At 35.1% G+C, this 25,686-nt stretch overlaps 1 pseudogene; it reads right to left on the bottom strand.

Moving 5' to 3' along the window:
* Positions 1 to 6,674: 6,674 nt before the first annotated feature.
* On the bottom strand, positions 6,675 to 8,573 carry LOC126766505 (adenosylhomocysteinase-like; annotated as a pseudogene).
* Between the last annotated feature and the right edge of the window lie 17,113 nt (positions 8,574 to 25,686).

Below are 25,686 nucleotides of genomic sequence, written 5' to 3' on the forward strand. Positions count from 1 at the left end.
TTGGACTGAGTAGGCAATTGAAAAGTAAAGTCCTCTCTCGACGAACAAAAGCTAAACTCTATAAGTCGCTCATAATTCCCGTCCTGCTATATGGTGCAGAGGCTTGGGCGATGACAGCAACCGATGAGTCGACGTTACGAGTTTTCGTAAGAGGAAGAGGTTCTGCGTTGGAAGGACCAAGTGGAGAAGGACCTGGCTTCGCTTGGAATATCCAATTGGCGCCACGCAGCGAAAAGAAGAAACGACTGGCGCGCTGTTGTTAACTCGGCTATAATCGCGTAAGCGGTGTCTACGCCAATTAAGAAGAAGAAGAAGAAGTAGTAACTGGGAAATCCCCTTATTCGATAACTCTTACTTACACATTTTGTTCGCATGATATTTACATTGCTGAAATGGATATCTCCAGCGATGATACCGACTTTAGTCCAGTTCGTCGCAAACAACTGCGCTTGTTATCAAGTAGCGATGAATAATTATGTAGCTATGTAAATAAAATCTTAGTTCTGGATTAACAGATTTCTTTTATTTTTTGCATGCTCTACCAATTTTTCACTTGTATCAATTATGTACTATATTAGCGCTCGCATTTAAGCCGCCAGTCGTTGTCTGGCGTACTGGTAAATGACTTTCTTCTTTGCTCAAAGCAATCATTGGAAATGAGTGAGATGAGTTGCCGTTGTACCGACTTAGAAAATCTATATATTATTTTAAGATAAGTAGTCCGATGGAAGGTAAATTCACTGATGCTTATCAACTCGAATGGTAATTGAATTTTATTTGAAATACTATAAATGTACATGAATGCAAAGTTTGATTAGTTTGAATATTGTGAAGTACACTCAGGACAAGTTGGGATATGTTCTTTTGTATGTGAGTATATGTGTGGGGCACATATTTTTACAAGGAAGTTGGTAAGTGGGCGGAATTGAAAATAATTACAGATGACGATAAGCTAGTTAGGCACTGAAAACAAGCAGAACTGAAACTTGAAGAACGGAGCAAAAGGAATGTGAGTGGAATTCTTGAAAATATGGTATTTTCAAAACATAATAATGTAGAAATAGTTCATAATTTCTTTATTGCTTAAATTTAATACGAATAACATTTTCGTTTAGTATTAATTGCAGTTATCACAAACAGGTTTCAGTTTGAATGGATTTGTATTGTTACAAAAAGTTCCAACAGGCTTTTGAGGAACAACACAAAAGTATCAAAAATTCACCTATGTGTATAAAACTATTTTAATTTATAGCTGCCTTGCGATTAGGAATAAATCTGAATCCATGTTTTACCTTTACTTCATTGAGCTGCAAGACTAATTCGATACTAAACCTAGACTAAATGGTTAACTAACGAAACTAGTTATCAATCAGAAAGTAAATAAGTTTGCTAATCCTGTCGTGCAAAATACTGCAGCTCCAAAAAACCCTGTCTAGCAAGCCGATGAGTAATGCTGCCCAGCAATAATATTCTTTCGGGTAAACAGGAACCTTCGTCTGCAAATACCTCCCCGGAACTTATTGTTATCTGCTAAAGAAGACTGCAGCAGATTTTTCGGAGTAGAAATTATATAGATATGGGAATCCAATACTGATCACTCCAATCTACATTTTTGTTTGCGATCAGGAAAGAAAATGGAAGCCAAAGCTTCCTCAAGACAAATAACAACTAACACTTCTAAAGTTCTTTGCTTGATTAGTATGAGCAATTCATGTATGAATTTTTTATGAAACCCTTATAAATATATTTCATGTTTTCCACTGAAGAAAATTAAGAGTTTTAAGTTGTCTCCAAACGATTTTTATGGCTCGAAGTTTGACATTACCTGCTTACAAGCAACCATTCTCATTATATGTATAGCTATAACTTATCCAAGAGATAGTGAGATATGGCGTTAATATCTTACTATGGTTTTCGATATAGATAGACGATACTATCGAAAATCCGATCTAAAATCGAAAATCGTAAAGTATACTTTAAATGCTCTAAGTTAGTCGTTGAAGCGTGAATCTTATTTTGTTCCAAACCGTCTAGTTAATTGTTCAAAGAAATAGGGTGTTTGGGTGCTAGATCTTTAATCAAGAACAAAAATATCAGTTATGCTACTCGATGTTTTAACTATAAAACTCTCTCGTCTGTTGAATTTAATTTTTATCACTTCTTAGGCTACTTGTATAGCTATTCAGATTATTAAACTGGTAAGAAAAGGGTCTGATTCGTACTGAAAATTATTTTACAACCTACATAGGCTAACTTCTTTCCGTTATTTTTATTGCACTCATTTCATCACCTGCTTCATCTACTTCATCGACTACGCCAGCGTCACCAGCGCGGTGGTTGCGCATCGTCGCGCTTATTAAAATATGATTACGGCAGCGGAAAGCACTTAAGTGACGCATAATATATCTATATATGTATATAAAAGAAAGTGACGTTAGTTACTACGCTTATAACTGGAGAACGCCTGGACCGATTTCGGTGATTACCACCAATTCGGACAGGTCTCCGCCCAAACAAGGAGAATACTTAAGAAAATTCTGGAAAATTTTCCGAAAAAAAAATTTTTCAAATACGATTTTAAAAAGGAAATAAAAACGAACATGATTTTAGATGCTGGCGCATAACTCAAAAACGCCTGGACCAATTTTGCCAATTCTTTTTTTAAAATGTTCATTGAGGCTCAAGGATGGTTTTTATGGCGAAAAAAAATCGAATAATTGCCGGAAAACCCCTAAAAGGAGCCCTTTTATTTTTCCCATACAAATGAATGAATGCTGTTAGTACCGCTAATGCTCGAGAACAGCTGAACCAATTTTGATGAAGTTTTCAGAGGTTGTTCGCTGTGGATCGAGGAAAGTTTAAAAATAAAAAAAACCGTATGCTTTTCGTGAGGAAAAGTCGGAAAGTTGGACAATTCCAAAAAAATAACTTTTTTTCATACAATAATTTTTTTTTCAAATTTTTTCCTTTTGTTTTTCAATTGTCAAATTTGTCGTTTGCTTCCTTTATTCCGGTTATTCAAAAAAAAAATTATTGAAATTTATTCCGTGAAAACTTTATGTCTGTTTCACACAAAGTGCTCAATTACAGATTGAAATTCGTTACGATGCCACGAAGAGGTCGCGTTCGTTTTGGCATCAACATAAGTATGTATGTATATTGACAGCCCATGGCACATGACCGAGTATTCCCAGGATGCGATGACATACGAATGAAATTATGGTGCGCGGGCAATCAGCAAGCGATCGTCACGATGTCAGAGGACAACTTTTCAAACAACAGTTGCGATGTTTTGTAAATTTTATCTTAAAGCAACGTATATGTGGTGCTGTTAGATGCTGGATGTACTCTGTTGAGTGGCAAAAGAAAGGTTTGCCGCACGCACATATTCTTCTTTGGATGGTGGATGGTGGTTACACCAAATCAAATTGATGAAATCATTTCTGCGGAATTTGCTGATCCAGAGATAGAAGCAGAATTATACGAAACCAATATGATTCATGTGCCTTACGGACATCACAATACCACTTCGGTTTGTATGTCTGACAATAAATGTACGAAACACTATCCAGGTGCTTTTCTTTCGGAAACACAAACCAGAAATGATGGATATCCAATGTATCAGCGTCGCTCACCAGATGACAATGGCAGAAAACTGAGCATTTAATTTAGAGGCGTGAATATCGAAGTTAACAACACATCGAAGTCGACAACATATGGATCGTACCATATTCGCCACTGTTGTCTAATTCATATTCAAAAGTCATGTCAATGTTGCGTATTGCAGTTTGGTGTAATCGATAAAATACGTGTGTAAATACGTCACCAAAGGAAGCAACATGGCGGTCGATACGTGAACGCTTTGTATGATATTTAGTTTTGCGATTCATGAACGTTTTCCGACTGTTGTACGTCTCGCAGTTAATTTGGAGAATGACCAAATAGTCTATTTCAACACAGAGAATACAGTACAGACAGAGAAAACACCCCCAGCAACAAAATTAACATTTACGAGTTTTTTCTCAACTTTCGTCAGTGAACCGTTTGCGAGAACTTGCTCTATTAGATAATACCTTGATATTATGCATACAATTACAATTACAATGCCTGGAACATGATAATCACTGGAATGAAGCTCGCACACTTTTCGCGATGATCAGCCATCAAATTAGCGTCAATTATGGAATACAAACAAAAATGGCATTGCTGAAGACATTTTACATCGTATTCGCTAAGAATTGGAAATGGGTAAATTCCAGTTGATACTTCCGGTGGTTTGATATCAATTCCATCTTCCCTTTACCAATTCACCAAAGATGAACTCATCACGAATATTCGGACATTGGACAAATTATCGTAAATACAATTCCTTAAGTGTACGCGCAATGTTAGCTGCCAAAAATACCGATGATGTTGACTTAAACTGGAAGATTCAAAGTCAAATTCCGGGAGACTTGCGCTCATACAAATTTATCGATCGTGGAATTTCTAAATTCTTTGAATAGGCTTCGTATGCCACCGCATCATTTGCGTCTCAAAGTTGGATCTGTCGTTATTATGTTACACAATCTTCAGGCGCCGAAATTGTATAATGGAACCTGACTGATTGTGACGCAGCTATCGAATACAAAGGGGCAGAATGCTTGATTCTACGAATTCCTCTGAGTTCTAACGATTTGCCATTTCAGTTCAAACGTATTCAGTTTCCAGTGAAAATTGCTTTTGAAACACAAGGATAGTCGCATAGTGTATGGTATACATTTGGAACTGCTATGTTTTTCACTCAGCCAGATATATGTACATACGTGGCCTGCTCACGAGTTAGAAAACCATCTTTTCTATACACCGGAACAGAAACCAAAAAATGTTGTTTATCAAGCTGCGATACATTGAAAAAAAGTGAAATTATAAATTCAGCTTTTTCATTTCTAAACACATAATTTCACGCAGGACAACGACTGCGGGGTCAGCTAGTAATAATAATAAAATTAATTATTGCCTCACACATATCGTCACAGCACGCAAACAGATCGACGAGCGGTAAGCGAGCAAGGAACTGAAACGCTTTCTAATGCGAAGACGCCAGCAGTGAGCATACACAGTTATTTTTTGTGGCAGCACTACGGCACACAGTGAACCAGTCCCTAACTGCTTATTGTGCGGTGAAAGGCAGCACACTGGGAGCGTATACGTAACAATTAATGGTGAAGAATAATAAATATATAAAACAAAAATAGTTTTCACATATGTCGTTTGTTTATATGTGAATATGTGAGTGGTTGCTGGAACTTACCCTTGCACCACTTCGTCGCTACGATTGGGATACAGTTGCGGACTTGCGTTTGTTGACCAGCATGTGAATCAAATGTGAAATATGTCTGCAAAAAGAGAATGAAAAAAGATCAGATATAAAGTGAAATGTTCAAGGCGAACATACTATAGATAGATATTTTATTATATACACTTGTTTGTGTGGTTGTGAAGGTTTTTGCAATTGAGTAGTAAAAGTTTTTATTAGCCCTATAATGCAGCACTTACATATGTGCAAACATATGTAAATTTCTGTTTTCATATTGTTTGTACTTCACTGTTTATTGGATGCGGACTTTACTACTCACTATGTAATATTGCACTCAGAAATTTTCGGATTTTCGAAAAATTAGATTATCATTATTAAATAGTTTCGGTACCCCGAAATTGAACATTTCGTTTTGATTGCAACACACTTTTTCAGCAAAAAAAAATTATGACAAGGATTAAAAAAATACATTATTCTGCTGACAAAGAGCTTGCTCTCAATAAGAAATACATATATACAGATTACCAAGCGACTTTGAAATCACTAAAGTCTCTTAGGGTTTCATCAAAAATAGTTGTAAAAGAACAACATAAGAATACCATTAAATATAAAAGCTGTCCAGAGGTTAAGAAAGAAATGACTCATTGCAAACGGAAGGCTTTGTATAGGACGAAAACCGCAACTATTGGCCGAGTTTTGCTTGATGATGTCTCGGTGATAATAGCACTCGGCAGAAATAGCACAAAGGTGGGTCAGCGAGGACCTCCAAAGGCCAAAGTCGTCAGTCGTAGTTTTAACTTTTATTTTTTAAGCCATTATTAGTCTAGATGGAAGAATTACTGCTTTGAGATGTGTAATTTTAATCAATTCCATAATCATATAAGTAGTGTTAGAAATAAGACGCGTTTGTTTCGGACTTAAAAATGTACTCAGCTCTGGTTGCCCAGAGCTCCTTTATTTATAAAATTCCTTATCCTAATTCATGTATGCACCACCTGCAGAGTGCATACACATATCTTAATACTAATCTACTGTACATACGGAAGTATGCATTGCAATGGGTATTTGTACATACATATTTATATTTAGGACTATGTTTTTATATTTTAGCGATAATGCATATAAATATTTGAAATATGATATCTGTTTCTACACAGATTTACAAAAAATATCTCATTTACAATTATAGCCGTTAAGAACTGCCCACGTTGAAGTGTTTACACTTCAAAATAATTCAAGTATTTATAAATCTTGGGCATATTAATTACATTTTTCCTTACAAGATTTGCGGATCGAACTCGTAATAATTTTTCTAATATATTTCCAATTTTTATTGTATACAATTTAAATTTTTAATATTAATAATTAATTTCGTAAGATATATCTTCCTAGCGGAAATGAGTGCCTTAGTGCCTTGCTGAATTACAGATGCGTTGTAGGACTAGTGTAACGATGACTGCACCAACAATTAATATAATTAGGTTGTCAGTATTCATGCCGTAATGCACCATATTATGCCATTCTAAGTCCAAGTGTTTCGAACTTAATCACGGGACTTTTCAGGTCGTATGTCCAATTTCTCCAAGTGTAAACTGGTGATCTCTTCGTCGAGTATTTTCGGCAACATATGCAAATCTATGTTGTATTTGTCAGCCTTGATCCACAATTCGATTTGTGCTACCACTTCATTTCTTAACGAGTTGAACATCTCAAGCTGGGATGACCGTGCGCGAAGCCCAAATTTACCAGACGTCCTTCGGAAAACAAAATAATATGATTACCATTGGATAGTGTATAACGATAGACTTGGGGTTTGATACTAATTTTCTCTTTGACGTTGCATTCAAAAATGCGACGTCGATTTCACAATCGAAATTACCAATATTACAAACGATCGTTTCGTTCAAAATGTGCGCCAGTAATAATGTCCTTGCAAACAGTTGTTGTTATGAAGATAATAGCTCCTTTGTATGCTTGCTCCATGGTGGTTACTTCATAGCCGCTTGCAAGGCAATGATATAATCTTTTTCAGTGACAATAACGATTCCGCCGAAACAACGCAGAGGTTATACACAACTTTTGCCAATATCACATAACCAGCAACACAGCACACTTTGCCAGCAATCATCAAATCGGTGGGCCTTATACCATCAATTAACTACTCGCGATAACCAAAAGATTATAGAATGTACTCTTGGCCACCGAGTCGTTGACGTTGATGGCTGGCGCACGGAGACGTCTCTCCTTCACCAATTTATATAAATTGTGTACATCGGTTGTAGATTCTTCGTTCAAATCCTTGACGCCCTTCGGGTATTGTGGGCACTTTTCATGCACTGAGTTGGTCAATTTACCACCATTATCGAAAATCAAGTTCACAAGCTGACCATCTGAGAACAATAAGGTCAGTTCAATACTTCATAAGTATTCTTCATTCATCATCTTTTGAAGGGTAACACTGACCTAGTCTTCCTTTTCATCCTCCTCCCCGTGAACGCGATGATGTCGTGAGGCTGTTCAATAAGTATTTGTTGTGCAGCTGCTGAATCATTGAGTTCACTTGTTGAGTATTTTAAATATTTCAGTGAATTTGGTATTTGCTGCCTTTCAACCAAATATTGAACTAGATCGATGTGGACAATTCTATCCCACGCTGTCCAAGTCAACCCAACCGGCACTCTTTTCAAAAAATACTCCAGAAATATTTTTTTTAAATATATTATATCTAAACATTTACAACATAGTAAAACTATAAGTAAATTTAACAAAATAAATATAAGGTTATTCTTTTTCTTCTTTTTTAGCTCGAGTCGACCGCATCTCTTTTTATTAATTATTTGAATATTTTTTCTTCAGTAGGAAAAGGGTAAACAATGTGCATCGCTCTTTACGATGTGCCATGGCTTATCCTTACGTCCACATTTGCAATCTTGGCATAAAATGACGTTTTCAATTCGTCCTTTCTTCCACTGCAATGGTGGAATATTTTGTTCTTTAAAAAATACAAATGTACCACTTTCAATATTTTCAAAAGAAACTTTGCATTTATTTCTTTTTCGTGGTTTATTATTTTTAAATTTTCTATCTTGAGAGATTAATCTTCTTTTTGTTTGTGAAGAAGAATCTCCTAAGTTTATATTTTTCTTTTCAAATTGAAAAGCTGCAGTAAATTTACTATCTGCATTAAATTTTAAATTATTACGAAAGCATTTCTCGTACTTTGTTTCTTTTTTAGTTTTATTAAAATATCTTTCAAGGGATTTTAATTTCCCAAACTTTTTTCGTTGATAATCTAATTTTTTATTTATATGTGTTACAACACCACAATGAGCTAATTTGGGGCTTATGTTGGTTGATCCGTATATCAACCACCCAAACACACTGTTCTGGAGTTTGTAATTCATATTTTCAACAGTTATTTTTTCTTCTTTTATTAAATCAAAAAATATGTCCGCACCTAAAAGTAAGTCAATCTTACCCGGAACATTAAATGAAGGGTCGGCCAGCTTTATATTTTCTGGAATTGTTTTAACTTTTATGTGTTCCGAGGGCACATTGGACACAATCTTTTGTACAACAACGGTGTGTAAATTTGCTTCAAAATGATCTGTTAATGATTTTAAATGAAGATTAACTCTTTCATTTGCATTTGTTCTGTTTTGACCAACTCCTTCAATGGTCATAGATTCTCTCTTGGAAGGAAGTTTTAATTTATTTTTTAGTTCTTTGGTTATAAGGTGAACTTGAGACCCACTATCTAATAAAGCACGTGCCTTTATTACTCTTCCATCATGACCTTTTATACCAACAATTGCTGTGGTTAGCAGGACATTTTTAGAATCATTTTTTAATTTCGCATTTTTAGTATTTTTAATCACTGTGCTTTTTGCTTTAACGGATTTGTCTTTGTGGAGCCATAAATGATGGTTTCCTTGACATGTGAGGCAACTATCGCCTTTACAATCTTTTATATTGTGCCCTGTTTTAAGACATTTGGTGCATAATTTGTTTTTAATTACTGCATCCCATTTGTCTTGAGTAGACAGAGCTTTAAATTTATAACAATAAAATATATTGTGTGAATTATTACATCCCATTATGCATTTAAATTCTGCATTTTGAAATTTTGGTGATGTTTTTGAAACTTGTGCTGCTTCTAGTGCATTCCCTTCATGGTTCAGAAACGATTGTAGTGAATTTAAGCTAGGTATTTCCTTAGGGTTTTTAAGGGAATTTTCATACCTAAGTCTTAAATTGTTGTCTAATTTTTGCACAAGCGTATAATTTAATAAAGCTTGCAACAAATTATCTGCAGACAAACTGAGACTTTCCAATGCTTGTGTACTTTCAGAAATTTTTTCTTGAAATTTTCGTACACTAAAAGCAATCTCAGTCACTACTGGTGCATCTAAAATTTGTTTGAAAAAAGTGTTTGCGAGTAACCTTCTATTCGTAAATTTTTCATTAAGAAGGTTCCAGGCAACTGAAAAATTTGTCGAGGTTGAAGGCAAATTTGCAATACAACTTGCAGCCGATCCTCTTAATTTTGTTTTTAAAATACACATTTTATATGTGTCTGAAACATTTTGAGAGACTACGAGTTGCTCAAACAATTCTTTAAAAGTTTGCCACTGAGCGTAATCTCCTGAAAAGATGGGAATGTCTACTTGAGGCAGCGTAAAATTAGTAGAATTTTTTTTGCTAATGGATTTTAATTTAAGTTTGTAAAATCTTAAATCATAGAATTTACTCGTTAACTCATCATTTTCGTGCTGGCTAATAAATTCAAGCACAGTATCACGAGTTTTTTCTATAAGTCTCTCTATACTGTCTAGAGAGACTTTTTCGTTTAATTCGCAGTCTTCAATATTCTTTTCTAATTCTGTTAATAAGAATTGAAGCCTGCGAACTAAACCAGGATTTGGAAGGCATTCCATTTTCCTGGGAGCACTATTTTCTTTAATAATAGCGATCAATTCGCTTAACTTGGCGTGCGCTGTCAAATAAAGCGTGCCTACCGAACCTTCTACGTCATTTTTAAAATAATTTTCTTTTTTATTTTTGGGATCTTTGGACAATTCTAAATGGTTTCGTTGAAACTCTGACCATTTTTTGTCCAAACTATCTAGGAGTTTTTCCAAATTTTCTAAATCTTCATTTATATCCATACTCATGGACTTAAAATGAAGTTTTTGCAGTTCTTCTGCTAATTTTATTTGGTTCTCCATTTTCCCAAAAATAAAAAAAAAATAATATAATAATAAATAATATATACAAATGAATTAAAAAAATTCAAAATGTTCTTACCTTGATTAAAATATGGATGTGGAATGTGTTGCTGTAAATTTGGTATTTTTTTTTTTTAATATTATTATAATATATATAAATAAAAAATATATATGTATATATGTATATATGTATATACATATATATATATATATATATTTTTTTTTTATATTAAAAAGGAAAATTTTTTTTTTTTAAAACGCACTTTTTCACTTCAAATAAAATATTTTTTTTTAACACTAACTATCACTGTTACTGCACTCGCGTGTTTCAAAAACTACGGGGTCACCAAATGTTAGAAATAAGACGCGTTTGTTTCGGACTTAAAAATGTACTCAGCTCTGGTTGCCCAGAGCTCCTTTATTTATAAAATTCCTTATCCTAATTCATGTATGCACCACATGCAGAGTGCATACACATATCTTAATACTAATCTACTGTACATACGGAAGTATGTACATATATCTTAAGCATAAATGTTCCTAACGGCACACATACGTTTTTCTTATCCTTTAATAGTTTAGCAGGCTTATCTTCGTCAGTGTTGAGGCAGTACAAAGTAAATACATAAACAAACGCATAGAGATACATACATACATTTATATGCAATACGTATGCACTCAACAATTAACAAACAAAGATATTTACTTACGATAACATATTGACCTAAGATATGCATTTAGGCAATTGAATACAAATGTGCATGTGCACTTGAAAACAACCCCATACCATGTAGCATTGCAATGGGTATTTGTACATACATATTTATATTTAGGACTATGTTTTTATATTTTAGCGATAATGCATATAAATATTTGAAATATGATATCTGTTTCTACACAGATTTACAAAAAATATCTCATTTACAATTATAGCCGTTAAGAACTGTTCAGAAATCTGAACAAGTAGTTACGATGAATTTACAAAATTTCCCATTTATTGCGTCAATAAATAAAAATTGATGGGAAAGAAAATAAAACTAATTGAGTTCTCTGCAAGAAAGTGCGTTTTAATTACTGTAATTGCATAATATTTCGATCTCCCCACTTAACATTACATCAACAAATAAATTAAAGATTTACTTTTCCCGTTACTCGCTGTGATTCTACCCAGAATTGGATTGTTGTGATAACTAGTTCAGGTGTTAAGTGAAAAATACACAACTTTAACCTCCAACTTATACATACATATATGCGTGAATGGTAACGGTCGGGTGCTGCAAGTAGGTAGCAGTAATTACCAGCGTAGCAAGGAACTACCACGTAACTATATGAAACATATGTATGTGCGAGGAGTTTATTTGTGAAAATGTGTTATGTGTTTGTGTTTCACTTAAGAATATTTGAATGCGTTTGTGAGTCTATATGTGTTGGTGGGTGAATTTGTTTGCATGTAAATATTGTTCATACTGCTCATATCATATAATAAGGAGTAGATGAGAATCTGTTATGCAAACATATATGTGAAGACTATACATCATCTATACTGTTCATCACAAAGTGAAAAGCTTTACGAAAGCCATCATATGAAAATATAGCTGGGTTGCCACCGATTTTAAATTGTATTTCAATAATGTTAATCAAACAAAAACTAGAAAGAATGTTTACAGCTAAAAATTAGAAGGGTTAACAATAATTTATTTTGTTAAATTTCATTTATAATAGATATATTTATAATAAATATTACAATCAAGGCATCAAAGTAACTTTGTCTACGAGAAATTTCTCTTTGAAAAGTGCTCAGAGCTGTTGGTTAATTGAAGCTAAAATAAGTTTTTGTATTAAAAAACATTTTTTTGCGAAAAAACGTTTTACTGGCTCGATGTTTGGAAAATGACACAATACATTTGCTTTAAACATTGTCAGTCATATAAGTAATTATACAGCTTTTAACATTACTACTTCCCGTACCCTTCATGTAAATGTAATGGTGAAAAGAAGAAGAAGTGGGCTTTCTGGAACACATGAAACATGAAACTTCACACACGCCAGTACACACATGGTTCAACTGGTGGCAGAACTTATGCTTTATTGCATACTCATCGGCGTCAATAATGTTGTTTATACCGCACATTTGTTTTCATTCTGCTCACATAAAAATATTTCGCTATATGTTTTCACTAGTTCATCGCTAACATTCTTATGCGTAGCTTCCACCGCTCTTCTGCTCTCAATACGCTTAATTGTGCTCAATCTCGGATAATATAAGTGAGTCTAGTTTGCCTACTCGGTTCATGAGTTGATTGAGTTTTGCACTTCCTAGTTAATGAACCAAGGGAATAAGACTTTTAGAACGCAACAAGTCAAAAAAATTACAAGTTTGGAGGAAATACGGTTTTTTAAATGTTATTATCTTATAACATATGCGAAAGCTTTCCCTCTCTCAGTGTTTTTCAAGTCAGTCAAAAGCGAGGTATATGTAAATATACGGAAATATTTGGATTGGAAAAATATTGAAGCTTCACTGAAAGCATTTAAGAAAGCTTTGAAAAATTTGGATTTGAAAAATATGAAAGCTTCACTTTACGAAAGCTTTGACAAAACCGGTATTTAGTGACCAAATCTGAAAAGTAATTTTGAAGATCCAGCAGTCTGAGCCTTTAAAAAGGTGCGATAAATAGGCATTTTGATATAAAAGCTTTTAATTACAAATTTGCGTACTGTATGCGTACACATATATGAAAGCTTCCCTGAAAATATTAAAAAAAAGTAAAAGAAGATAAATATAATGATTGGAAGTTGATATAAAAGATTCTTGTTGAAATATTTGAATAGCAAAAATTAATTTATAAAAGCTTATACGCAAACGTATATTTCCAACACTGTTCCAAAAATCTGTCATGCTCAGTTTTATAGCAAGAAAATATCATTATAACACAGAGGTCTTCTAAGTTTTAAGGACTTTTGGTAAAACCTTTCTTTAGCCCCAGGGACATAAGACACAATAAGTTATTATTTTAACTAATAATTAATGAAGTTATGAATTAAGAATAAATGGTTATGACTCTCTCACTGCAGCTGACAAACAATTTACCAAGCCACTTGGTAGGGATTCAAATACGGTGAAAGGGGGCTAAAGCTGTACTTGCACTTGTGGCATCAACAGTTCCGTAGAGCCGATGGCATATAACGCTTGAGCGGTTATCAGCGTGTCAGTTCTTTTGTGCCACTGTTTTTTGGCGTACGGTGCTGGACCTGCATCAATCTCTCTTCATAGTTGTTAAAGAGTATATAGCTGGTGTTACCGTGGCTGCACCTAATGGTGTTTTGTTAAATCTATCGTTATTGTTTTGTTTTCTTAAACACGTGGTTCTTATATTTCTGGGTCTTTTGCGACTTAAAAGAGTCGTAAATATGAATGAAAACTTGTTTTCAAATTTTCATCTCTCCACTGCTTCTTGCACATGCAACGTTCAAATGCTCCATTCACGAATAGCTAGGAGTTGCAGGTGTAATATATTTACGTAATGTGATGCCTACAGATGACGGCTGTACGGGTATGAAATGTATGGATGGATGCAGTAATGCTAATTGCAGGATATTAGGATTATATTATATAATACTAGCTTACGGAAATATGCTTACGTATGCATTTTTCAATTTATACTAACTACATTAATGCCAATACCTATAAAAACTAGTTTGTTGTTGTTATAAAGTTTGTTGTCAAACTTTTTTGTTAACACCACCAACAATGTCAGCCTGGAAATCCAACGCAGGATAGCCATTTTACAACAGGTGTATATCTCTTCGCCAACATATTTACTATATGGTGCTGAAAGCTAGTTTGCGAAAGATTATACTTTTTGGCCACGGCGAATATCGCATTACAACCTTACGAGAAATCGACGACATTTGAAGTATTTTATACTGGCTGTCATGTTTATGGACGAAAACACTCCAGTCTCTTCACACTTCCATTTACGTTGGAAGGACCTTTAAAATTTATAAACGTTCAGGAGAAACGATTTCTCTGCTATATCACCTTCTATATGTGTTATATGTCTTACGTATGCATTTTTCAATTTATACTAACTACATTAATGCCAATACCTATAAAAACGAAAGGTTTTTCAAAGAATTTGTGAATATAAGAAACTTTCGCTACCAACCTTACTCTGAAGTATTTTATACTTCTGCTTATCAGTCTCTTCCACACTTCCATTTACTTACTTTAAAATTTATAAACGTTCAGGTGAATTTCTCTGTACACCTTCTATATGTGTGTATATGTCTATAGTATTCGAAAGGTTTTTCAAAGAAATGTGAATATAAGAAATCGCTTCACGTAATGGGCGCACTGAGAAGTTCACAAATGTGTGTGTATGTTTGGTTTTTATATATGTGCTGAAACCTGATATTGCATTGGTTTTGTTATTGTTAGCTGTTTAGTCAGCTTTGTTATACCCTGAACAGGGTATATTAAGTTTGTCACAAAGTTTGTAACACCCAGAAGGAAGCGTCGGAGATCCTATAAGGTATATATATATATGATCAGTATGTTGAGCTGAGTCGATTTAGCCATGTCCGTCTGTCTGTCTGTCCGTCTGTTCGTCCGTCTGTCTGTATATATACGAACAAGTCCCACAGTTTTTAAGATATCGTTTTGCAATTTTGTAAACGTCATTTTCTTTTCCAGAAGCTGCTCATTTGCCGGAACTGTCGATATTGGACCACTGTAACATATAGCTGCCATACAAACTGAACGATCTAAATCAAGTTCTTGTATGGAAAACTTCCACATTTGACAATGTATCTTCGCAAAAGTTGGCACAGGTTATTTTCTAAGATAATAATGTACTATACGAAGAAATTGTTCAGATCGGCCCTCTATGGTATATAGCTGCTATTCAAACTGAACGATCGGAATCTAGTGTTGGTATGGAAAACCAAACATATAGCTGCCATACAAACTGAGTTATCGGAATCAAATGCTTGCATGGGAACCTTCCTCATTTAACGATATATCTTCACAAAATTCGGTATGAATTATTGTTCATAGAAATAATGTAATATCGGAAGAAATTGTTCAGAGCGGCTCACTATAGCACATAGCTGCCATACAAACGGAACGATTGGAATCAAGGGTTTGTATGGAAAACTTTCGCATTTGACGTGGCATCTTCACCAAATTTTACATGGATTACTGCTTAAGGTAATAACATAATCTCCGAAAAAATTGTTCAGATCGGATTACTATAGCATATAGCTTCCATACAAACTGGACACATAGTTAGTAAAAGGGTATATTAGCTTCGGTGCAGGCGAAGTTAACGTTTTTTCTTGTTTTTATTATTTTTTGTTCTTTTATTTAGTTGCTTCCATTCACATAGCACTCCTTTTTAGCCTTTATTGTTGTTGTGCACTGTCTTGTTATGCTTTCGAGCAATTTTTTATGTATTTTTACCATGATCACAACAACACTAATGCTGCTACATTTGCACACATATTTTCCACACATTAAAATTTTAATGGATATGTGTGTGTGGAAAATTTTAAGCGTATTTTTCTCCAAGCAGACAGTACAAGGAGCCTGGTAGAGAGTGAAGTAGACCATGCAGCAAAGCCGGAAGGAAGCTACATGCGGCAAGTCATTGAACTTGCCGGGTGCGTGTAACAATTCAAACATGTACATATGTGTGTATGTGTGGACATGTGTTGCCGGCGACTTGCATTCATTATGAATTCTTTACTCACGCATAATTGTGTACTTGAGTGAGCTTTACGGTGCAAGAGTGCATTGATATATTCGTATACTCATATGAAAGCTGAATAAATAGCCTGTTTAATTATTTAAAAATTTTAAAGCTTTAAGTCTAATTGTAAAAATTAGCAATATTAATTAATTTTTTCATAACTTCTTTGTTTTTTCCTTACTTGAATTGATTTTAGCCCTTTTCACCTCGAAGTGAAGTTTCTCTGAACTCTTAAATTATTAACTTCTTTGTACATTTTGGAATTTAACAAATAAAAAAATAAGTTTTTGCTTTCATTTCCTATATTGCTTTGCTTATAAGCTAATTATTTCCACCCCAATTGTTTCTGATTATATGTTAGATAGAAGCTACAGTCCATTACAAGTCTTGACACTTAAACCTTTTTATGACATTGAGAAGCTTTATGATATGCGCTATAAGATTCAGTTTTCCATTTTGGGCTATCTCTTACTACTAGGATATGTTTTTATAAAATTAAGCAAACAAGACTTTCATTTCAGAATGGAATTTTATTCATAGAATTTAAAAAAATGTTAATTTGAGTTTTTACATTTTAATTAAGTTCTTACAAACAAAATCGGACAAAATTTTGTGGATTTGTTTAATGATAAAAAATTAATGTTTTAAAATATTCCGTATTCAAAAAATTTCTAAATTTCATTCTTAACCGTATGCCATGCTCCGACCAATTGATTAGGTTACATTTAAAGGGTCAAAAGTTCGTACAGTTAGAAGGCCGGAAAAAGCGAATTTTGCAGAATTTTTGCTAAGAAAATTTTTAAATTTATTGATACAAAAATTTGTACATATATTATTGCATTTTTAAATTGCATTTAAGACTTAGTCCTAGTAAAAATATTTATTTGGTACAAACTACAGCCGATTTTTGGGAGCTGAATTTTGACCACAATTTCGTTCATAAAAAAATCTTTATCGGTGACTAAAAATCTTTTATTAATTACTAAAAAATATATTTAGGAAGCTAAAATTTAATCGGCTTAGCCGTTTTGGTGTAGTGTTAGTCACCGACTTTGAGAACACCATTTTGAGAAAAACGCGTTTAAAGTTTGCCTTGAACTTGCAAATTTGCGTGTAATTTTGAATATATTCACCGAAACAATATGCAATTTTCTGTCTATTCTTAAATATACATGTATACATTAAGAAAATAAAATAAAAAAATCGATTTTTTGAAAATCTTAACTGCATATAACCCCTTAATCTATTCACTAATCTAGACTGTCCTCATTGCCGTCGCAGATTTACATAACAGCTGCTTGTGATAGTAAAACTTCCCATCGTTTAATATCTATTAAAAGAAAACATTGTTGTCGTATTTTCTTATAAAAGTCATATTGTTTTAAATATTTTCTATTTATTGGAAATAATGGACAAATATTTTGATTTAGTAAGTCGATGACCAGAGGAATTCAACTGCATTGCCTTTAATTGTTTGGTTTGCTTAGATTTTTTTCTTTGTGTAAATTAGCTCTGATAATGGAATAGTTTTGCTTACTAACAAGCAGATGGTGCTAATTATGAGCCGAACGAAGAGATTTCGAGTAGATTTGCTGCAAATCTTCTCTGTGACGAGATTAAAAAGTGTCATTTTTATAGGGCGAAATCTTATTAAATCTAGTCGATTTAGTCAATCCCGTGATTAAGTGTCGATCGGAACGTGGCATTAATGAGGTACAAACCATAAGGTAATATATTCTATATAATGTCAAACTAACTTTTATCAATTGAGCTTTCACATATTAGTTAAGCTTTTAAAACCAAATTATAATATGATAGGCGACTACAAATATAGCTTTTTCTTCTTTACTGGTTTACAACAGCGCCCCAGTCGTTTCTTCTTTTCGCATTTTGGCGCCAATTCAAGATACCAAGAGCAAGCAGTTCTTTTCTACCTGATCTGGCCTAGCTAGTGTAGCCGCTGCCTCTTAATTCGCTGAACTACATATGTCAATGTCGTCGCATATCTCATACAGCTCATCGTTCCATCGAATGCGGTATATATGCAACTGCTCGTCGGGGGGACTTATCCTTTAGCGGGAATCCTTCACGCTGATCCACTTACATGCATATTTAAATGCGGAATGATAATTAATGGAATGGCAGTACTTTATGTGCAACTGATTTATAATATTTACATGCAGAGGTAGAAAATTGCTGAAGGTAGATGGTAACGATATCTACATCAGAAAGAATGCAGAATGCAGATGTCATTAATAGCACAAAGGTTTGGACTGAAAGCTTTTGAGATTTAAAATAGCGAGTTGTTTTGAAATTTAATGTTAATGACTATTGTCTTTCGCAGATTAAATGTTTTAAATTTTTTAAATTAAGAAAATATTTTTAAGTTCAACAGATTTTAGATATCTTTTAGCAACTGAAGAACTGATTCTATTTGGTACTTGTCTAAGTCCTCGTAAATCCTACTGAAACATCATCAAATCTCTTGATTCAATTAATTTGCTGGCCATGGCTAAAAGCTCCGACGCAGTAAGCGAAATAATTCACCAGAATGAACCAAAGTATCTTATTTTACGCGAGTATAACATTGGAATGTGATCAAAAAATTATTCCGCAAGTGACGTGATGTTATGGACAGGCTTGCAATGAGAAGGTCGGTTAAAGATTGAAATTCGCTAAAATAAACAACATATAAAGAAAGAAATGCATCAAAAGTTTACACACTATTTCATATATATATCTATATAATGCCATGACAACAAAAATATGTTTTTATAAGCTGTCAGGGACATTTACATTTTTTTGGGCTTTGTTTGTTAATAACTTTCACGGTGAATCTGTTTCACACTCGTGTATTGATGGTCATCGCATCTATATTTAGTAAGTCGATTGCGTAAATGGCATTTGGCGCATAACGATGTGGCGGTGGGGACGGATAAAGCTCCAAATCGCGGGGTGGTAGTTAAAAAGACACTGATTCGGTGGCTGAGTAAAATATATATTAAAAATATTTTTCTAGTTTATAGCATGCTGCTGGGATTCATGTTTTTATTATTTATGTTCTGATATAATACGAATCAAAAATCAAATTGGGAATAAAAATGCATAATTGCTAATTATTTTTTTTCGTCCATCATTTTAATAGTTTTGAAACATAAAAGTTAATTGAGGATAACCTAATGCTCAGTTCTTCTAGAGATGTGCTTTGTACGTCAGAAAATAAAATATAAATATAAAATATAGATGCGATATAGGAAGCTTTGTCAATGGTTAAGATATTATGTCTACCCGTTTCTTTAATGAAATGCAATTTTATTGTAGGAGAATGGTTACAAGTGAATTTTTCGAAAAATAATCCCATCTCTTTGGCAAAGCTCGAACGCCATTACCATGGAATTGATCCTATTTGCGGGTGCAATTGGTGGTGAAAGGTCTTGTCTTCTAAATACTTAGATATGTAAAGGAAAAGGATATCAGAGCTAACGGTGAGGTCTTCGAACAGACTCTTCAACAAAGCCCGTAGAAGTGGCTGTAGAAGGCACTGTATAAGGCGGAACTGGCTATATACAAGAGTTTACGAAAGTCAAGAAAGCCTCGTGAAGAGCCTTCTGCGGAAATTTTGAAGGCTATCAAGAGACCTCACGGATTAGATCAGTGGTCGGCATGAGAGGATCTGTCACTGTGTTGGTGAGCACGAAAAAAAGTAGCCCAGTGAGAAACTGGAATTAATATTAAGCATCTAATCTAAATAATTAATAGTATAATAAAAAATAACAAAATGTCTTTTAAGGATATTATAAGGCATTTAGAATCATAAATATTTTTCGCAGGGCATATTTGGTTTTGCGCTATAGTCTTGCGTGATGTTAATTCATTGCTGGCTCGACAACGACTGAACGATAGAGCGTTAGCGTACGTGTGAAGTTAGTTTGCAAAATTTTGCTATGAAATGCCGACCACTGGCTTAGATGCACTTTTGCGAAAAATCTTACTTCATTACTGGGGGAAGCTCCGGTAGGGCTGCACAGCTTTCCTTTTGCCGAATTAATTCAAACCCTTCAAGTACCCGGGCCTTGATGATTTTCATTCTATCACCACGCAAGCTCAAGGTCTGACAACACCAGTGTAGGCCACTTCATATCAAGCCATTGTAACATTAATATCTCCAGAGCGAAGAAATGTAGGGAACACTGTGTTCGTTACAGCAGCTCAACAATAAAGCCATCAGTCATGCTGTACTCGTATACATCCCACAAATTGGTTACATTTCACCCTACACGAGCAGCTTGTAACTTACCTGAAACACACGTACACATTTATATTTAAGTATATATACGTATGAAAGTGTGTGTTGAATCGTGTTGAATGGCATTACGTTGTTAATTTCCCGTTGAATGTGATCGAATAATTTAAGAATCAGCTACCAGCAGCCGACAATCACCCCAACCAGCAAGTGAAACAGCGGGCAATAACAACAGTAACAGCAACAATCTTATTTGCGCTTATGCAACCAACCAGCCATTTGTCCGCATTGAGGCATCATCAACTCGCTCCGGCAGAGTCAGGTCCTTGTTGTCACCACCAAGATACTGATGTGATGGGAAGCGCGCTTTTGCACGGATTATCGTTAGTCGACGTGTGCAGTATTTTATAGCATTTATTTTGTTATTATTGTTTATCGAATATTCAGTTTCCACGTTCCCACACACATACATACACCCGGCGCCGCCGGCAAATCTGAGACGTAGTGCATTACTTAAAGCATTTGCTGTTCTAAACGTAGTACTGCTTAATACAGGAAGACAAAACACCATAGCAGGGTGCTATATCGATACATAGGCTGGCGGATATGCGACATATATACCCAAAGTGACCACCTGGCTAAAATGATAAGTATCAGCAAGAGTATGCAACAGCGAAATGTTTTCCTCCAAAGGGTGCAGTCCAAGGGGTGGAGGATTGAAACCCTAGATGAGGAACTTTTTAAGTTAATGCTGCATGAAACGGAAACGGAAGTGATGACATAGACCAGCAGGCTAAATTGTTGGTACAACACATTAGCAAAGCCTGTGATGCCGCTATGAATAAAAAGAGGACAGCCGCATAGAGAAAGCCTGCTTATTGGTTGGAATCGTGAAATCGAATCACTGAGAAGTGATAGTCACAAAGCGAGGCGCCGAACGAAGCATAGGCAAGTTTAGATTGTGACTGACTACGAGAAGCATTCAAAATGAAACGCAACGACTTAAAAAAGGCAATTAAAAATAGCAAAATGTCATGTTTCAAAGAATTATGTGAAAAGGTGAGTGAAAATCCAGGGGCGCAGCGTATACGATTGTAATGTCGAGGATTAATGGTGGCAAACGTCAAGCGCCTACATGCCCCTCATTACTCCAAAATGTTGCAGAAACTCTATTTCCACAACAAAACCAAGAAGAAGGAAATTTTTACCTCGAAGTAGTCGTAGATGCGCCAGAAATCACGGAGCTGGAAGTTGTTCGAGCTGCTGAGCGCTTTGAAAATAGCAAAGCACCAGGATTAGATGGTATCCCGAATAGGGCTTTTAAAATTGCGATCAACTATAATTCAAAGCCATTTTAGGATTTGTACACATGTTGCCTTCGTGAAGGAGTGTTTCCAAAAATTTGGAAAGTACAACGGCTGGTACTCCTACAGAAGCCAATCAAGCTAGCAGGAGAACCTAGCTCCTTTCGACCGCTCTGCATGATCTATACGATGGGAAAAATCCTGGAGCGGATAATCTGTACCCGTCTAGAAAATCATTTAGAAGGAGCTGCTGGTCTCTCTGATACCCAATATAGCTTTCGTAGAAAGCATTCAACTCTGGATGCGATCAAGAAACTTACAGGTATAGCAGAAAAGGCTATTGAAGGAGACAGGTGGATGTATTGGGAAAATAATATTATGTGATCATCACTTTGGATGTGAAAAACGCGCTTAACTCGGCCCATTGACCCCATATAATGCTTAGTGCTCGAAAACACTGCGCTATTTACTATACGTCATTTGGCCGATAGGATCCTGCTCTACGACACTGACGAAGGACCAAAAAAGTATAGGGTAACGGGTGGTGTGCCACAAGGATCTGTGCTAGGCCCACTCCTTTGGAATACACTATATGATTGAATATTGCGCCTCCCTCTACCGAAAGAAGTGCAAATAATTGGATACGCAGATGATTTTGCGTTGACAAGAGTAGGTAAAGAGCTCCATCAAATACAAAGTATATGTAGTGATACTGTACTAAAGATAAAGCAGTGACTAATGAGTACAAAACTCGAACTTGCCGGCCACAAAACGGAAGCACTGCTAATAACTAGCAGAAAAACTGGAAATCATTTCACTTAACATAGACGGGAACAACATTACAACACAATCCGCTGTGAAATATAGTACATTGATGTTACGATTGATGCGAGACTCAACTACAAAATGCATGTTGAAAAAGCGTGCGAAAAAGCGTGCGAAAAAGCGGTGCATATAAACATGGCCTTATCAAAAATAATGGCGAGATCCGAAACAGAGCAGGAGAGCTCTTCTCGCCATGGTCAGCCAGTCAATTGTAATGTATGTGGCGCCTGTATGGAACCAGCATTGATACATAAGACATATGCTAAAGTGGCACCATCGGTGTTCCGGTTGAGCGCTATCAGAATAGCGAGTGCAATTCGTACGGTTTCTAATGAAGCTGTTGGGGTTCTAGCAGGAATTATGCCTCCAGACATAATGGTTCTTGAACTGAAGCGAATATATGATAAAAGTAGAAAAAAAGAGAGAAAAGACAAGTCAGCTCAAACGAAAGGCAAACACGCTGGGATACATCAAGCAAGGGGAGATGGACATACCGCTTAATCGGTAACATACAAGCATGGATGGAACGAAAACACGGCGAGATAGATCATTACATGATGCAGTTCCTAACAGGACATGGTTGCTTCAAGGAGTACCTGAAAAATTACGGCCACGAGGAGGGAGTAGCTTGCTCTTTTTGTGGAAGCAATAACGAGAACGCAGAACACATATTTTTCCACTGTCGGAAATATTCAAATGAGCGACTATCTTTGGAAAAGGAAGTATCCGACCGAATAACACCAGAGAATATAGTGACCTATATGTTGCACTCGAGGAATGTGTGGAATTTAATGGAGAAGATGGCAACCTTGGTACTCCATGACCTGAGAAGAGCAGAACAGTAAAGATAGAATGAATCTGGAGCAGCGAAGAGCGCTTTGATGACATGAGCCCACACGCTAAGCTTGCCCTGCGATGAAATGCCTAGCGGCGGTACAACAGGGCCTCAGTAGAGCTACAGAAGACGGAGTTAGGCTTTAGTTAGGCGTACTGTTTCGCAAGTCCAGAACAGTACGTAATACTGACTGGGCGAGTTCCCGAGTGAGGTGCACCTATGGCGGGCAGTACGAATCGTGCATATTGCTACAGCAATGTGGCAGTATCTATGTAAGATTTCCCTTTCGGCACACAAAACAAACCCGCTCTTTTGCATAATTATATTGACTCTGACACACAGATGTGAAGCAAACGCGATAGTGCTCGCGTTCATGCAATTGCTGTCGGTTTCACACGGGGCTTGCTGTCGGAGCGCGCTTGCAACACTGCTCGCTGATTTTTATCAATGATGTAACTTTAGTTAGTTTAGTTTAATATACAATTATATGTTTAAATACACACACATACATTATACTCATTTACTTGCATATATGAATGAGGATGTGTGAGTGTGTGCAGCCGCTCATTGTGGTCGTAATACAATATTTTTATTATTTTCACTTCTTGCAACCACGAACCACCAAATGACCGCCGCTCTATGTGAAGCAATAATATTTTTCTGATTTTTTGTAAATTTATTTTATTTTTTTGCTTGTTCACAATTTAGCATACCTACATCTATTTTAAAACCATACAAAATAGACCAATATTTTGTAATATTTATTAATTTTTCTTCATAACGCATTCCATTAACTAATAACACAACTTTTATACCTTAGGATATTGTAATATAGGCATTTGAGGCTAGCGAGCTTGTGGTCAAATAAGGTCGAGATTAGGAGACGGAGTTAGGACTTGAGCTTTCAGATGCCTAAAGGACTATCTGATCAAGGCTCAGCATACAAATATTAAACCCACACAAGAACGAAGGGCTGGAAATTGGAGTAATAAACTTACAGTTTTTTTGCTTCATACCATTATGTGCGAAGTACAGTCGAACATCGTATCAAGAGAGCGACTAAATTTCGGAGAAGTGTGGTCAGTCAAAACACAAAATTAAGTATATTAAGCATTTCTTCGGTTATCACACCGCCTTTAAGGAAGTGTTAAGAGTTCAGACCCCGTATGATAATTTTTGAAACTTTAAGTGTCCCAGTTGATCCTTTAAATGAATAAACCTCCGCTTTGTCTTTTGAGGGTAATTTAAAAAAGCATTCACTGGTATTTCAATAGTTAATCTCAACCAACCATGGCTTCCGATTAACTAAGGAATCAGCTTAGGCTTCAGAAAATAGTTGACAAAGCACTAGTCAGTGTTTTAGTTTTGCCAGATAAAGCTATTTCATCCTTAACGTTTTTTTTCAACGTTTCCCTAGGTTGATTGTTTAATACTCGTAGCAGGCTTCAGAAAATAGTTGACAGTGCACTAGTCAGTGTTTTAGTTCTGCGAAGTAAAGCTATTTCATCCTTAACGTTCTGTTTCAAGGAGACCAAGGCTCTACTATTTCCAAAACGGTCTACGTGAAAAAGACGGCCACTAAGTTGTGTCAGACCAAGGGTTTGTTTCAATAGTAGTAAAATATGATATATGGTTATGGGATATGGTTTCCATCGATTTATTGACAATAGATTGGTCGAGAATTTGGTTTCAAACAACATCAAAAATTGGGAAATCAGAAAGTCCAAAAAATACACACCAGCGTTGTAATATGGCAGTATTAGAGCAAAAACCAGTAGTAGTTAAAATTATGCAAAATAATTGACATTCCATATATACTGTGGACAAGGTTACGCATTTTTACTTAAACAAATTTTGAACAAAAATTAAATTTTATATTTTTCTTTCCAAATCCAACGCATTTTGAATAGATCAACAAGTTATTTAGGATAAAAATTAAACATTTTATTTTTTGTATTTTAATGTGTAAGATTATCGATAAGTGCTCGAAAATATTGACGATGTAAGCTCTGGTTTAAAATAGTAACCAAATGCCAAATAATCTTAAATCTAAAAAAATTTCTTTTTTAAATCTTAATTATATGCTTGGTATAAAATTTCTTTTCTTTGTTTTATATCCGATATTTCGGAGTATTATTCTGTATTTGCAACTAAACTTTTTTTAGTTTTCAGTAATATTTCTTTATTTTTTTAACCCGT

Source organism: Bactrocera neohumeralis, unplaced genomic scaffold (assembly GCF_024586455.1).
Source record: "Bactrocera neohumeralis isolate Rockhampton unplaced genomic scaffold, APGP_CSIRO_Bneo_wtdbg2-racon-allhic-juicebox.fasta_v2 ctg1454, whole genome shotgun sequence".
In the NCBI taxonomy this organism is placed as follows: domain Eukaryota; kingdom Metazoa; phylum Arthropoda; class Insecta; order Diptera; family Tephritidae; genus Bactrocera; species Bactrocera neohumeralis.